Source organism: Mastomys coucha, unplaced genomic scaffold (genome assembly GCF_008632895.1).
Source record: "Mastomys coucha isolate ucsf_1 unplaced genomic scaffold, UCSF_Mcou_1 pScaffold6, whole genome shotgun sequence".
NCBI classification, from domain to species: domain Eukaryota; kingdom Metazoa; phylum Chordata; class Mammalia; order Rodentia; family Muridae; genus Mastomys; species Mastomys coucha.
Window position 1 is genome coordinate 28,357,591 of NW_022196912.1, and position 17,500 is coordinate 28,375,090.

A 17,500-nucleotide genomic window follows, 5' to 3' on the forward strand; every position below is an offset into this window, starting at 1 on the left:
CTATGCTTTAAAAAATGAATATAGTGTATGTATTGAGATAAAGTATCTTACTGGTTAGGAACTTGAATTTACTGATTCAAGTAGGCTTGGCTAGCCAGCAACTCCCAAGGATCTGACTAGCAGTACTGGTATCACAAGCATGCACTACCATACTTAGCTTCTTTAGACATAGATTCTGGGATTGAAATTAAGCCCACATATTTGCACAGCAAGTACTTTCCAACACAAGAGTTCCCAAGCCCCTGAATCAAAGTTTTGACTGAAGGTATGCTACTCAGATTAGATTCTGATAGATTATCTATTATGTAATTGTGTCACGGCTAGTGAATTGTGAAAGCAGATCCAATTCATAAGGAAGCATTTAAAAGAAAAGAGAATACAAAAAGCGTCAAAGGTCTTTGGGCTTAGATTCAGTGGGTTTTGAAAGTCCTGGCTTCTCATAGCAGTTATAAAGGCTACCTCTAAAGATGTTATCTCTTGCTTTCAATATTTTAATGCCTACCCATTTTCACTACTCTCGTTATTTTTCTAACCTCTATCTTTCCACAACTTTCTATTTACTACCGAAGTATTCCAGGTGTATACAGGGAGTTGCCCTAAGAATTGCCACTAATATTCAGGTCTAATCAAGTAAGGTATTTGAGGATAAATGAAGATTTAAAAGTTACAACTAACAGAAAAGAACCAGAAGAAAAAAAGTGTGTCAAATTGCTTATAGTTTCTAAGCCCTTCAGATTTACTTAGTTGCCTTAGAATTGTATTTATTGACATAGACATGACTAGTGATATATAAGAAAATGTGTGTGTGTGTGTGTGTGTGTGTGTGTGTGTGTGTGCGTGCATGAGAATGCATATATGCAGGTACATATACCATATACTTACTACAGAGACTAGGGGATGGTGTCAGGAATCTTCCTCTATTGCTCTGTACTTTTAAGTTTTGAGACACTGTCTCACAGTGAACATGAATCTCAGCATTTGGCCTAGCCTGGCTTGCCAGCATGTGCCAAGGGTCAGCTTATCTCTATCCCCAGGTTCTGGAGTTACAGGCACAGGAGGTCAGTAAAAGCTAAATGACCTAAAAGCCTCAGGTGGATTAAGAAACTCCAGACAGGAAAGTTGAGAGGATAATAACATCTTCGGGCAGTTAGGATGGGAGGAGCCCCTGCTAAGAAGGTCAACACTCCAAGCTTCACTGATGTTTACAACCTTGAGAACTGCAGGAAAAGAGATCTGTAAATGGAACCACCCATTCCTTCCTGCCCTATAAAAGCTCCAATCCACCTGCACCTTGGTGCAAAGTCTCCACTCCCACAGAGACTGCTTCTGCCCTGCATTGTTCTGTTGAGATCAATCTCCTCTTCCTTTTATTTCCACAATGCCTCAGTCAATTCACCTCTAACAGCCATGACTAGCTTTTACTTGGGTACCAGAGACTTTCACAAGTGTTCTTACTGACTGAGCCATCTCCCCAGTCTCTATAATAAACCTTTTAGCAATATCTTTTGTGCCTAAAATTAAAATAACCTTCCCTCTCTCTCCCTTTTCCCCCACCTCTATCATGTGTTCTTATGTGCACATCCCATACAAACACAACTGTAGATCACTAAAATCCACAGTAAATAATTTTTTCCTCCATTTGTTTGCATTTTCCTTTGTACAAATCTCAACAGAATTAGCCTTGCAAATCAAAAATAACAACTGAGAGGGAAAGGAAGAATGTTTCAACTGAACACAAGGTTAAGTTTTAAAGATTGGAATAGTGCAGATAGGTGCAGTGTCTGTGCTAATTAGAACATGCTAAGGACATTTTTGTTTGGGAAACATTGAGGTTAACCTTGATCCGAACATAGTGAAACCTCTTTTAAATAACCTCACGTATCACAGTAAGCCCCTCAGAGGTTTCATGCAAGGACCACTTTCCATCTCTAATCTACTTCAATGTCTTGATGCTGTCCTAGTTGTTCTCTGTTGTGTCTTAGTAGCGAAGGCTTCATCCCTGGGTTTGAAGGAAATCAAACCTCTCTTTTACACCTATCCACACTGTCCTTCAAATTCATGGTCTTCTCACTGTTATTGCATGCATTTATGCATATACCCTCCCCCTTTCTCTTGTTGTAAAGGCCTAGTTTTAGGAAGCAGCCTTGGCTAAGTTGGTTACTCTTGCCAAGGATTCTAGCATGCAAAAGCAATTTAAAATACTAATTTTTATGGGCATGACACAGCCAGTGTGAGAAAGGGAAGGATCACTCAATAGGATTCTAGCCCTGTTTTTTTCTATAGCTTGATTTAGCCTTGACTCATGTCCCTCTATGATTTTAATTAAGCTTAGAATTTGTTTTCAAAGATAATCTAAAAGTGAAAGATCTGATGGTATTTAGCCCACTTATGTAATTTAATTCAGTTCACATGTCCTTTTTATTCATTTATATGACATGAATAGAATAATACATATGTTCTTAAATACTTAATGCAGTTCTAATAAGTATAGCTGTATAAAATTTTACCAGCTAGAATGTTTATTAGTTATCTCTACCTGAACAGGATGAAATGGCAAGTATTCGTGCATTTTGTGTGTGTACAATGTGTGTGTGTGTATGCACTCGCACACGTGTGTATGTGTGTGTGTGTGTGTGTGTGTGTGTGTGTTTGTACCCCTCTTTTTACATGACTGCTGAGCTTCAGAACTCAGGACTGCATGCTTCCACAACAAGTACTGTTCTGACTGAGCCATCTTCCCAGCCCTAGGCATTCTCAAATTCTATACAATTCTTTCTTCTCTCACAGCAAGTACCCTAAACCAGTGAGGATTTGCTTGATATGAACTTTATAGAAGAATACAGTTTGTTCAGTTTGATATTTTGGATCACTTGACATTATTATCTAATTTGGGTTATGTTTAAAAGTCAAAGTCATTAAATATTTTAAGTTTCCTTTGAGGTTTGTCTTTTCTTATTAGGATTGGGACATGGAGGGAGGATATCTGAAGGAAATTGGTAATGAATATGCCAAACCTCACGTGTAAAAGGGTCAAGTTCTTGGGCAACAGAAACCCCAGTTCCTGTAAAAGGAATGGAAGAGATCCTGATTCCAAAAACTGAAAGTTTCAAGGAGATTTAGAGGTCAACAATCTTCCCCTTTAAATAAATATTTAGAGGAAAACTATGTTATTATTTTTGATAAGGTCTCTGCATCATAGGCTGGCATAGAAAAATTCTATGTTGCTGAGGATGACCTTGAAACCCTGATCCTTTTGCATCCCTTCTGAGTGCTAAGATTACAGGTATATGCCACAAACCCAGTTTATGAGGTGCTAGGGACCAAATCCAGGGCTATGTGTATCCTATCAATGACTGTAGCCACAGTGCTATACTCTCAGACACTCTTTTTCTTCCTTATTGCCCAATGCCCAGGAAAGAGGAAAGTGAGAGAGATGTGCTGATAACACAAAGATCTTAACTGTGGTGTTGTAGGTAAACTAAGAAGTCAGCTCAATTTTAGAATGTGTTCAATTCATATAGAAATTCTACTACCTTATTGACAGTCTGCCTTATAGCTAAAGAAGGTCGGAAGTGCTTCACATTTGTTTGTTGGGGTTATAGTTTTTAATGACAAAACAAGCCAGACATCCAAAAATATTTTTCAGCTGCTAGACAGTCTGCTTGCACAACAGTGTGGACAGATATAGCTCAAGGAGCATGTGTTTGTGTATCTGCTTTGTAAAGAGATTGTAGGAGTTCTTTTCTTTTTCTTTCCTTCCTTCTAAATCGCTCTGGATATAAACTCCTGGGAATCTGGCTATATATCATTGGCTTTTTGAGTGTAAAATATAGTCTTGAGGAGAACTTGGATGACAACAAGAGAATTTGAATTTCTACATGGCTTCCAGTAACTGACTTGACAGCTTTAGACAGACATATTGATTAATAATTATGTCCCTGGCAGTAAGTATCTCCACTAAGCCATTCTCCATTTTATTATAGTGTAAATATGTAATCTGCATAAAATTAAAGCTATTATGTACTTGAAACATTGCCTGCTTGAGAGACGCTTACTATAAAGAACAGCCATGGCTCAAATACTAACTCCCATTTTTTTTTTTTTGTCAGTTCAATAGTAATTCTTCGAGTCTCTATTTCCTTTCTATATTATCATTTTGTCTAAACTATGCTATCTCCATCTTAGATGTCTCTTTTTAGAGCTGCAAATGATATCAAGTATGAATATGCTGTGTTCATGTTGCCACCTCTGCTAAACAGTGAACTGTTAAATTATGAATTTGTGGTCTCATTACTCAGCATACTAGTCCAGGCTAAATGCTCCCCTAAGACACGTCAGTTTTCATCTAAACACAATCAACAGCAAGTGTCTTCTCCCAGGAGCATGTTGTAGAAAGACAGAGAAATTTCAAGAGTTCTCAAGTTGTACACAGGCATCACCAAGCTGGTTTAGAAAAAAAAAAAAATCAGTGCATATGGAGTAATTAATGGCTGAGTAGAAGCATTCTACTGTTAAATGCAGTTCAAAAATTGTTTTCTTTTTCACAGTTGTTTTAGCTTTTATCTTTCCATAAAGAGAATGTCAAAATTTTCTCTAAAATTCATAGAGGTTATTATATTTGGAGGATATCCTAAATAAGTGATGTTACAGACATGGTCAACACAGTGGTTAATATCATCATAGTGTTTCCAAGATCATGGCTAGGGTTATTATGCTATTTTCTAAGAATATGGAGAGTTACAATATACAAATTATTTGCAGTTACATACATAACACATGATTTATAAAATTATGATTTTTTTCCAGTTCAAGTGACTTTTATTTTTTTGGGGTATGTTTCCAAAATAATTACCCAAAAATGTTAGACTTTACATACATGGGCACACTGGGGAGTAATGTACCTCCATGAACTAATCATTTGTAGAGACATGGAAAGGGTTGCTTTTATGTTTCTGAGCATGTCAATGAATGAAATAACATTGTACACTTCTCAAAAGTAGACAAAATGAAAGGTATAGCCTCTCATCTATGTGCATTGACTCTTAGAGCATGTATGTCACACCAGATTTGAGAAGAACTTAGATCCTGTTTTGTTTTTTTTTTCTTTTTTTTAGAAGTCTGGCTCCAAGTTTACAAATTAACTCCTGCTAAGTATTTCATGATCTATTTAGAAATGCCCAAGACCCAGTCAATGGATAAACTTTCCTCCAGCTGGCTTAAAGTCTGCTAGGGACTCATCTACCCTGCAGCTGGTGGCTACACAGGAAACAGTAGAGTCACAAATGCCTGATTTCAAGAAGGGCAATCAACTGGATAAGCTACAAAATGGGGCTGTGGAAATAAGCAGAGATAGAAAGCACCCATTACACACATACACACACACACACACACACACACACACACACACCTCATAATCTTCTTACACAGTGAAGTCTGCACTCTGCTGTTCTACAAATTCTTATTGCAGAGGGAAGAAAAACCTAAATGCTTCCGGGTCTCCTATTTTTATTTCCTTCCTAATACTGGGAACCGAAGAGCCCAATTTACACCTGATTCAGAGCCAAGGACAGTGCTGGGTGCAGACAAAGAAATAGTAAGATTGAAGCTTGAAAGGCTAAATATTGATATTCTTGGAAAAGAAAGAGAGGTATATAGAATAGGGAGCTGAATTCTTGTCTGTACTCCAACATATGCAGTTGGATATGGCCATTTAAATATTCAGGGCTCTTATAACCAAGGTCATGGCTGTAACACTTTTTACTTGGAGGTGTTTGTTATATTTGTATTGCAAGAATGAATGCCTTAAAAAAGCTATGATAAAAAGTTTTAAGTCTCTGTAAAGCTTTGAATTTCATATCTGGAAAAAACAATCCACACTATCTTTTGTGACTTCAGAAATATTTTTCATGATTATTTTTGCTTTGAGTATAAAACACTAGAGCAGTGTTCATGCAGTAGAGTATAGGAGAGTAGAGTTTAGATGCATGCTGGTCATTCTTGGCTCTATTTCTAAGAGTGTCATCAAGCACTGATTTAGAAAGTAGCAAAAACAAAACAAACTTAGGTCTACATGGTCTCACTGGGACAGAACTGAATTATTAAATAAGTATCTACTCTAAGCTGCATCAAATTTATTAATTTATCTATCTGTATGTTAGTGTATCAAAGCCATCCCCTTCCTATTTATTGAGTAGCTACTATGGGGTAGTCATTTTGCTAGGTAGTAAAATATGGCAGTGAACAAAACTGACAACATCTACGACTGAATGGATTTATACCCCAAGAACAAGAAGAGAAACATACCAAAAACTATATACTAAGTTGGATAATAAATGGTATTAAACAGAACCATACAGCAGGGTGTAAGAGATTATAGAGAAAGGTACTTTGAATAAGGAAGATAGTTCTAATAACTCAGTGTTTGAATAATGGCCTGAACCAAGCAAGAGAGCAAGAAGATGAGTGATGCTTGGAGTTCAAAATCTGGAGCAGCTGACAGTCATATGGCCTGGAATGTGAAGGTTGCCAGCTATATGTAATCTTCACTTCACACCTAAAATTCATAGCTTGAAAACTTTACTGAAAAGGAGTCAGAATCTTTGAACTAAAGGGGTTGACCAAGAAAATAATGTAGATTGAAGATATTGAAGGAACAAACCCTGAGGTACCCCAAATGTAGAAATCAGAGATAGAAGGAAAAATGACTAAAGGAAACTTGGGAGGAAGAGTTGAGAGAGAAGGGTTTCAGAATCCAAGAAGAAAAGAAAATAACATCCAAAACATCTGTACCTAATATATTAACAATGGGCTAATATCAAATATCAACTATATTGCTGGATAGAATGTTCTACATATTACTAAGAAGCTATTTGAAATATGAAAAGACAGTAGCAGCAGGCAATCATTTTAAAAATTAAACTATAATTACATCGTGTTCCTCCTACTTCCCTCTCATTTCCTCTCAAATTGATGGCCTCTTTTTGTTTGTTACTGTATTGTTACACACACACAAACACACACACACACACACAGTTCCATGTGTTATTGCTCATATGTATTCCATTTCCTGGTTTACCACTGGATTTTGGATAACCAATCAGGGTTTTCAACCCTGGGGAAGACTAATTCTCTCACAGCAGTCCTTAGTTGGCTGTAGTCACTGGCTGCCTGTAGTTCTTTGTCTAGGGCTGATTTCTCCCTTTTGTATTGGCATATCTGTTCATGTTGTCTTTGTATAAGTTTTGTTTAAGATTGAGGAATCCCTGTCACTTCCAGGAGACACAATTTCAAAGTAGATTATCTGGTCCTCTGGCTTGTATAATCTTTCTGCCTAATCTTACAAAGTATTCCCTGAAACTCAGTTGTAGGCATTGGGTTGTAGGTATACTCATTGGAGATGGGCACCTCAAAATCAATTGCCCTCTGTATTTTGGCCAGTTGTAGTTTCCCGTAATTGTCTCTGCTAAAAAGAGAGCTTCTTTGAAAAAGGGCGAGAGCTATGCTTACCTGTGGGTATAAGGATATGTATTTGAAATGCTTTTACAAATTATGCTGGTTTAGTAAAATAGCAGTAGTAGGTTCAAATGTACTTTAATGCATAGATGTTTATATCTAGAACAACACAAGCACACAGCTAGGAACAGAACACTGTTCCCAACTTCATTTATGAAGAGCTGTGCATGCTCATTGAAAGTTTGACTCAACTACCCTAATTCCCACATACACTTCAATTTCCTCAGGGACTGAAGCAATTATTTTTCCTATCCACCCTGTGTCTGGTTTGCTAACATGTTGTCTTCTACCTACAGCTGTTTCTGAAGACAGTTCTCAGGACTGAGTTTCTGTCAGCTCAAAGGACAATAAGAATGAATAATGAAAACAATCTTAGATGGAGAGTGAGTTACCAGTTTGGAGAAAAAAAAATTCAGTTATTCATCAAACAAACCTAGAATCTATTCTGTATCACGAAAGTACCACTCACAAGAGAGACTGTGTGGAAAATAGACGAGGAAACAAGAGTAGAGTCCTGGAGACAGCTGGGGAAGAGTGTAGCATCATACATAGAACATTTGGTAAGTAAATGTTTTAAATATATATTTATATATGTGTAAATGGAAGAAAAGTTATTTAGTGGCTAAGGAAATGTTCTAAGTTTTTTCTAATATATATTGAATGGTTTTGTAACAGAAAAGCAAATGTTATTGAAACGAGATAAATTTTAAGTCTTTACAAATTTATATTTTTCTACTATTTATCAGCTCAAGAAATAGAATGCTTCTTCCTGGTTATGTCTCCATGAAGTTTATACATTGTTTGTGGACTACAGCTTTACCCATGCTAATGGCTGTGACAGTCCCCAGCGTTCTACCTGCTGTCATCCCTGTTTGCCTGGGTACTGCTTTCACCAGCTGATGTTTTATTAATGATCTTGAAATTGAAGTACTGTGGAATGATGAGCATTTAAAAAGACAACAGTGAGGCACTTAGGAGCCCCACTAGGAGCCAACTGTTCTGGTTTCAGAGCCTTTGTCCTCTACAGTATGGATTTCCAAAGGGCAAGCCTTCCTCCAGTCAGTCTTGTGTGGTCCACTCTGCCTGCCAACAGAGTATGTGAGAGGTGTGATTTGTCCTTGATAATGAGTTGATTGATTTTACTCCAAACATGTTTAAATTGCGCTGTGGTTGAAATTTGGGAGGAAAAAAATGTTTAAAATTTCATAATACTCTTACCTTATTAATATTTTTAATAAGGGAGAATGATTACTTAAGCTATGGCAATCTAGCTGCCTAGTTTGCTGAAGTTAAATTACCCATCATCAACGTGTTAAATTTTATAAAATTAAAAATGCTGTTGAGGATCTTTTTCTTTCTTCTGCCTTACATGTAGGGATACTCATGCCTCTTGTTTTTGATTTTTTAGGCAAAAAAAAGATAGTGTGTGTTCAACGACACACTTAAGCACTAGAAAGAAATTCAAAACAGAAAGACTGTTAAAGAGTCAGTGACTGCTTGCTTGCTTCTGTAGGATAAAAACCAGGGCAGTTTTCAAAGAAATGTTCATCTTGGGGATCACTGGAGGCATACTTGGTGACATAAAATGATGAAACAAAATCTTTTTAGCATCCAAAGAGGTCACACAGTTCTTAGGCAGCTGTTGTCCTTTGAAACGGAGAGCAAAGACCTGAAGTTCTATCTCTCTGGCTGTCACACACTTAGTACCCGTCTAGTTACCATGGTTTTGACAGAGCTGTAGTAGGTGGAGCACTGACAGGAGCAAAGTGGGTCACAGCAGGAGCAGGTTGTGTGCTACACCCCCATGTGCTCAGGGAAGTGGATGATCACTTCTCATTTTCTCGGATGAAGCCATGGAGAAATTAGGGTGATTTGATGGCTTACAGGAGAACACACACGTTGTTTTCAGACTCTGTGAATAGAATCCAGACTTCCAAATTCTACACACTACACCACTCCAGGTTAGCTTTATTAGGCACGGTGTCCTGAAACCACCTTAAATTCTTTATTGCTATTATAAAATTTTCTTTAAGGGACTTCCAAAAACTTGGCTTTATCTTTTTGTCTCTTTTTCTAAGCATCTGCAAACAATCAACACCTCTAAAATGAAATTCCCCCGAAATAGAAAGGCCTTCCAGTAAGACGAAACCATAAAGAGCACACCTGGCACACTTAAAAAAAAAACAAAACAAAAACAAAACAACAACAACTCTGCTTTGATGGCTTTCAATTGGCCACTATACACTAGACATATTTGATATGTTATACATGACCTCATAGTCACCTCCAGGCTCTCAGATGTACCTTTTATGAAGACTTACATCAGACAGTTTATGCTGATGCGATTTACTGGAAAAGAATCGACATGAATGGCCAAATCTGAGAAGTAACCCAGCAATTTTTAAAAATGTGCTTTCCCCCCACCCACCTTGAAATGATGAGATTCATCGACATAAGTGCCTGTGCTGTGGCCATCAGGCTTGGGCAGAGTGCTTGGCGATCTAATTGGATGGCTTCTAATCCAGACCTCTCAGGCTTCTCATCGCCTGCCTCTGCTCAAGAGTTCCAATTGATTGGACAGTGATGGGTTATAAGGATTTTCTCGGAAAGTATGTCCCTAGGCTTCCATACATCAATAGCAGAAGGAAAAGGCCTCAAAGAGTGTCATTCATTGTTCTTGAGAATTATACTCCCAGCTTCTCATAATGGATAGAAATGATTTCAGCATCTCTTTTGTTGCTTATCGACCAGTTCCATCTGTTGCTGTCCTCTAGTTTCTTTAGAATTGTCTTCTCCACTTTCCCCACCAAAAGTCCTGCTTCCTTTTCCCACTGTAATTATCTCCTCATTATTGATAATAAACTATCGAAGATATACACACTAATGGGGAACTTGATTTTTTTTTCTATTTTTGCTTTGATTCATCAAACAAGTATTTATGGGGCCCATTTTATACACTGTTTCAGACATTGATGATGCATCAGTGAAGAGAGAGCACTCTTGAAGTGCATGTTTCTGGGGAGAAGGCAGACAGTGAGCAGAATAATTAGAAGGTCAGATTGTGATAAGTGCTATAGAGAGAAATAAGATGTGGTGGGAGTAGTGATGCATGGGGGTGCCATTTTATTTTGAGCCATCGAGAAAGGTCTCAATTTTGAGAGGGTGCTTGATTAGAAACATGGGGAATATGAGGTGGAAATGTATGTATATAAATGAGCAAGGAAGAGTATTTCTGGCAGTGAGATCAGAAATTGCATTCGGGGGCTGATTGTGGCTGAACCTGAGAAGAGGGAGGAGGAAGACTGGCGATGAGGCCAGGGAGGAAGGTAAATCATGGAGAGCCTTGTATGTCATTAGGAGAGCTTGGACACTGGCTGCGAGTCATAAATCTGGACTCTGGATGGGTTAAAGACAAAGAGAAACATAATCTGGCTTTCATTTTGAAAGAATCATTGCAACTGCTAAGATAAGTACAGATGATATGAAAGGATGAGAGAGAGAGATCGTAGACTGGTTTCAACAGCCTAGGAGAAAAATGAACATGGCTTATATCAAACAGAAATAATGGAGACAGGAAAGTCAGTTGAGTCTGAGATATTTGTTATGATGACTCTCTTAAGAAAGCTTGAAATTAATGACTGTGAATGTTTAAACTTTCCCAGACCTTCATTTATTTTTCCCTCAGCAAAAAAATTTCAGGTATCTTATATGCCCTTGACTCAATTTCAAGTCAAAGTTACATGATACCAATAAAGAAACAGGAAATGAGATGAGTGATTGACATTCCTCAGCAGAATCCTGGTTCTTAGGTATCTGAGGATGTGAAGTTGTCCAACATCTCTAGATGGGTAGCATCTATCTCTTAGGATGGCAGTAAATGATATGAACACACTGAAAGCACTTAGCACACTGACTGGCACATGAATAAAAGTCAATAAATACTGGCTATTAACAAAATTATTTTAAGTTACAGCACACACTTCCTTCTATGTTCTCAGTTAATAGCTAGAAAACTCTTCTCTAAATCCTGAGCCTTTATTTCTCAGGCTCTGACACTGTTTATTATAGTCACCATCATGTCTCTAGCACATTGTTTCTTGTATTCTTGGAGTCACATTTTAGCTTCAAAATGATAGAAAAAACATCGATGTTAAGTGGATCCAGGCAAAGCTTTTATGGGGACATCTGCTATGGCCAGATGGGAGATGCTTTGACCATAAGGATGTTGGTCAGTGACACCTCCCTCTCCCCCCAAAAAAACTAACTAAAAGTGGCAGCAAATTTAGGTAGAGTTCCCACCAAAAGTTCTTTTCTACATCCTTGATAAAAATAAGGGAGTCAGGTTTATAAAGAGGGGTTTTGCCTGGTCAGAATCCTAGCTAAGTTATAGGCAGATCATAGTTTAGCTTCGACTATAAGTCAGGCTTGTTTTATGCTGCCCCCTAGTAATGCATGCTTATAGCTATTGTATTTTTCATTCTAGACCCATGGGTGGGCCCCAGACCCCTATTTATGTGCTTGCTTTGCTTCAGTGGGAATGCACAAAAGAAGAATCTGTTTGTTCTAGTTCCCTTCTGGGTGGTCTCCCATGGTCTCACCAGCATTTTCAGGCTTCAGTTTTTTCAAGCTTCTCTTTTCCTCTCCTGCCCATGTTATCCTGCACTTCCATGCCAGAGAGAATTTTTAAAAATTAATCAAGGTTGTTTCTTATATCTGTGGCCAACCTGGAAGCCTATTTAAACCTCTTATCTTGGGTTTTAAATCCAGGTGTGGAGGATATTCATTTAGTTCCTTCTATCCATATCTTTGCTAATTTCTCATTCCCACTCCTACCCTCCATCTTTACATCTCTCCTTACTTTTTATCTCATTGTAGGGAAAGGGAGGATGCTGAGAGCCCATCCCACCAGCTTCCAGTTCCTGTTTGCTAAGGAATGTAGCTGTACTGCCTGAACTTTGGTTTTCTTCTTTATCTCTTAGGATCTTGCTGTAGGTCCTCATTGCTTTAACCTTCAGGTTCCTTAGGATATAGGCTACTTGAGGGTGGATGCCTTTGGGAAGGAGCATGTCCAGAGCCCTCTTCTCTAGTAGGACTTTTTGTGCTATTTTAGGATGCCACTAAATCTTGTAAATGTCCTCATGAGCCTCAACTTTGTCTGTGTCCTTGAACACACATTGGCTCTGTTTCCCATTGCTGATCCCCAGAGGCCTACACCTCCCAAATGGATCTGCAGTCCCATAAAACCAGGTGTGATCGTTTTAAGTCCAGGCTGATGGTTTGTGCTGTGAATCTGCCCACATCTGGGGATTCATCCACGATCATAACAGTGCACTGTTAGAGTTTTTTTTTCCATTTCAAGTTTTATGATTGCCTGATGGCTGCACTTGTATTCTCAATGCATTCCAAAGAGAATTCAAGTGCACTAATGCACACTCAATTTTTATTCAAAAAAGAAGATAAAAGAGGGTCCTTAGAGAAACATGACAGCATTAAGAATTATTACAGAGCCTGAGACTTTTCTTCTTAGGTGTGGCATTGATATCCTGCAATTCTGATGTTTTTTTTTTTTTTATTTAAAACTTCTATTTTTGTTCCTTTTGCTTTAGCTCTTTTCTAAATAAGGCAGAACATTTAAGCAGCACTTTATAAAGTACATTTATGCATAGTCTATTATTTAAATAATGTTTAAAATATAGAAGACTTCTTTGGAGGGAGACAAAAATAAACCAATTTTCTGCCTTCAGGGAGGTTTCTATCTATTGGCATATAAACAGAAATAAGATAATTAACTCATGATTACACAATTGGAATTATCACTATTTATATAGCCAGGTTTAGTCTGGTTCATAGGCAGTGTATTTAGACCAGTAAAAGAAAGGCTAAAGGAGCTCTGACATTTCTCTCTCTCTTTGCTGGATGAGCAGACAGCTTAATCTGCAGCTTCTCCACCTGTCTTCTTGGGAGTGCCAAGAAGTCCCCGCCCACTCCTCCAACTCTGGCCAACTGTGCTGGGCTGGGTCTGTGAACTGATTGCATATGTTACCAAAGAAATTATTGGGATGTCAAATGGCAGTGTCATCTTCCTGGCAACCTATTCTTGAGCAGATTGTGATGTAAGTAACCTACAGGCATATCATTCAAAATGCCAGTTCCACTGCTGGTCTATCCCCTGCCTTCACTCTCCAGGCAGAGACCCCATCTGGCAAAACATTAGCACAAAGAGATCTGGAGTTCTATTCCTTCAGATGTTTTTCTACAACAGATGTTCCCTCCTATGTTACTAGTCAGCCTGATCCCAGTGTCTGGTTGTGTCATGACTGGTTCCTGTCTTTCCACTGCCTCTCCCTTTCAAATGCTACTTATTGTGTAGCAGGCAGAGATCTCTCCAGCATTGTAATACACTTCACAACCACACAGAGGAGGGACTTATTAAACTAGAGCAAAGTTTCACTTTCCTATTTTCAGCTATAAAGTAAAAGTAAATAGTTAACATATGTTAAAAGGTTTTTCTTTTTTCAACAGTAATATCTTACTTGTTCCACCCCAGACATCAGATACCTTTGCATTCTTGCCTCTGTTCTTGAGGTCATCTGTGGACTTGTTCATGTACTGCCCTAGGTTTTCTTATATCCCTCTGATGTAGATTTAGGTTGCTATTCCAGACAATCATTGTATTTATTTTATTACAGGAACACATAATTCTCTTCAAAAGTCAACAAACACATTTGAGCTCTTCAAAGCCTTATGCACATGGACTGTGAAAGTCTGGCTTGTTTCATTCATTGATACACAACCTACATGAAGTCACTCAGAAAAACTGCTATGCAGCAAGTGAGGTGCTCTGTAAGCAATATGAGGTTCTAAAGACAACCAAGCATCTTGTTGGCAAGAAATGCACAGCCCCAAAGTGAGATTAGTTTAATGTTGAACGAAGTTAGCTTTAAATCCCAGAGAGAGACAGTTTTGTGGAGAAGCGTATGTTTATTAACATTTCACTTCTTCTTCAAGGTAAACAGAAAGCCTTTCTACTTTCTTGTCTGCAAAATTCAATTGTACAAACTCATATCTTAACATTTTTTTTTAAAAAAAGACATGCAACCATGCAACATATTTGAATAGAGAGAGACTTATAGAATCATTCCAATGTAAATGTAGACTTAGTAGGTGACCAATCTTCCTTTTGAAGATTTATTTGATAAAGAATTCTTTCCATGGCTTTAGGAATTATTGTTTTCTTGCTATTCAAACTTAAAAACTAAAATGTTCGTTTAATAAAAAATTTTAATGTGGTGTTTTAATTCTGGACATGTTTCCTTCATATCCAATTTAAAATAAGATATTTTTAAAATAGATTTTAGATGAAAATAAGGTTATATCTTGATGACAGAATTTAGCACTGACATCTTCCTAATGGTAGGTGTGCAAATGGAAGATAAGTAGACATATGGGGAACAAAACAAAAAACAAAAATCAACTTGACTAAAATATTGTTGTTGTTGTTTCTGCCCTAAAATCTAAACTAGTGTCCTATTGAAGAAACAAAACAAAACAAAAACAAAGATAAAACAAAAAGAAAACTAATACAAGAACAGAAACTTATGTCTCTCCTGTGCTGCCATTGGCTGTTGCACCTCTGGGGCCTTGACTGTTTCCTGGGAAGCACTCCACCTTACTCTTTATGGCTGTTAGAGCAAGAAGCAGAGTAGCACACAACAGTGCTCTTTAGACCCTGGGTGTTGGACAAAGTCCTTCAGGTCTCTTCTTTCTCTTATATCATGGCAGAATTTCTCTGCTGTTCTTTTGAGGTCCCAGTAGTCATTGTGATTGGCATAAATTATGTCAATTGTGTGCTTGACAGATGCTTGCTGTGTATGGACTTGTGACTTCATGAAAGCTCATAGATTTTGAAAGTAGGATAAAAAGTCTCTCTCTCTCTTCACACACACACACACACACACACACACACACACACACACACACACACACACAGGCTGATGGGGAAAAAGCTCTTGAGGGTTTAATCCGGGAAAACTGAGAGTATAAAGACTTTCTGTGCTTCGACAACTGTGAGCTCAGAAGTTTGGCATTCCTTGTAATGAACCCTGATCACATTTTACTCCCTATATTTATAGAGATAATCTTGTTGTTGTTCTCTTTTATTTTCAAACAAATGAATCAGAAAACCTTGATTGATTAATGCTGAATTTGATACCTCTTTATGAAAGAACTTTTCTAGTTTCACATCTTGGAAATTCTTTTTACCTTTACATTCATGATATCCTTTTCTGACTCCTCTTTTCTCCTGTTCAAAGTTTAAAAGTCTTAGGTGGGATCTCTAGTATATTATCATAATACATGGTATCTTAAATTAGTTTTTTATGTCTTTCTCATATTATATCATCGATATATAGAGCTACTTAATAGAAACCATTCATCAAGTTTTGAATTATTTTTATGCATTTAACTTGAAGTACACCTAGAAGTCAGGTAACTAGGAAGGTGCCATTGGGAGGTGCATTAATGAAGGTGTATAACAGAATATATGTAAAATGAAAGGAGAAAGGAGGAGTACAGGAAAATAGGTAGGGTAGGAGCAAACAAGAGGTTGAGGGGAGGGTTATCCAAAATAAAGGGTAGATGAAATGCATATGGAAACATACTGTCTTTAAACAAATACTTGTTTAGGATAGTAGAACATATGTGATACAAAAGAAGATCGGGTGGCAACAGAGCTTACAAGGTTTAAGAAGAAAATCGCATAGAGGGAGGGGAGAAGGTAGGGGATAGGTCATGGAATAACTAAAACTATAGATGTATAAAAATGCCTTGAGGCAACCCACTAGTTTTGTAAGATAATTTTTAAAGTATAGTTTGCAAAAGGGAGTTTAAAAGGAGATATTTTGTATGAGTAGACAATACTGCGTCCAAGAACACATGCCAATTAAATAAAAATCTCAGTGTGAGGCATGGTAGACCCCAGTACATATTTCTGGCCAGAGAGGTCATAAAGGCACCAAAAAGACACACACACACACACAAAAATAGAAACCATTCAGCAAATACTAAAGAGAAGAAAGAAAGGAAAAGGGTGTATGAGAGAGAATTGACTAACAAGAGAAAAAAGAACAGAAAAAGAAAAAGACTCTGGTTAAGTCTTATCAAGTTCTTTCTTCCTAAACTGCTGTGCAATTCTGCATTTAGAAAATGATCAGAAATTAAAAGGGCTTGAACTCTCCCCAAAGACCCAGTTTCTGTTCTCAGCATTCACAGTGGACCATTAGGCACCTTACAACCTTTTTATAACTCCAGCTCCAGGAGATAGACAAGCTTCTTCTGGTCTCTCTGGGCACAGGCACACATGTGGCACAGACAACACAAATAAAAACTCAACCTTAAAAATTGTATTGTTTAAGAAATACCACTACAAAATAATTAACACAGACTCACACAGAATTAAGACATAGATAATGGTAGTATTTGGCATGATACGGTGGTATAAGGTGATAAATGATAGTATATGGTAAAATATGGTGGAAAGGAGGTAATTTAATAACTCTCATCTATGTATGTCATTTATTTTTATGAAGTATTCTGTAAGTGGAATTAAGTTAATAATCCTGCATGACTATCAAGATAGTTTTCAGTATTTTCCTCTTCAAACACTGCTGTAACAAATATCATTGTAAACATGTCTTTTATTTTTTATTATTGTTATTATTATTATTATTATTATTATTATTATTATTATTATTTTGGTTTTTAGAGACAGGGTTTTTCTGTGTAGCCCTGGCTGGCCTGGAATTCACTCTGTAGACTAGGCTGGCCTCAAACTCAGAAATCTGCCTGCTTCTGCCTCCCAAGTGCTAGAACTGAAGATATGTGCCACCACTGCCCAGCTCCACATGTCATTTTTTATGTAGAAGCATTGTTGCAAAAAAAAAAAAAAAAGTGATGGGTCCAAGAACATGAGCTTTAATCTTTTGTTACA

The 17,500-nt window shown here is 37.5% G+C and overlaps 1 pseudogene; it reads left to right on the forward strand.

The window, feature by feature from the left end:
* Positions 1-1,001: 1,001 nt before the first annotated feature.
* LOC116080530 overlaps positions 1,002-17,500 on the forward strand; it is a 20,234-nt pseudogene continuing 3,735 nt past the window's right edge.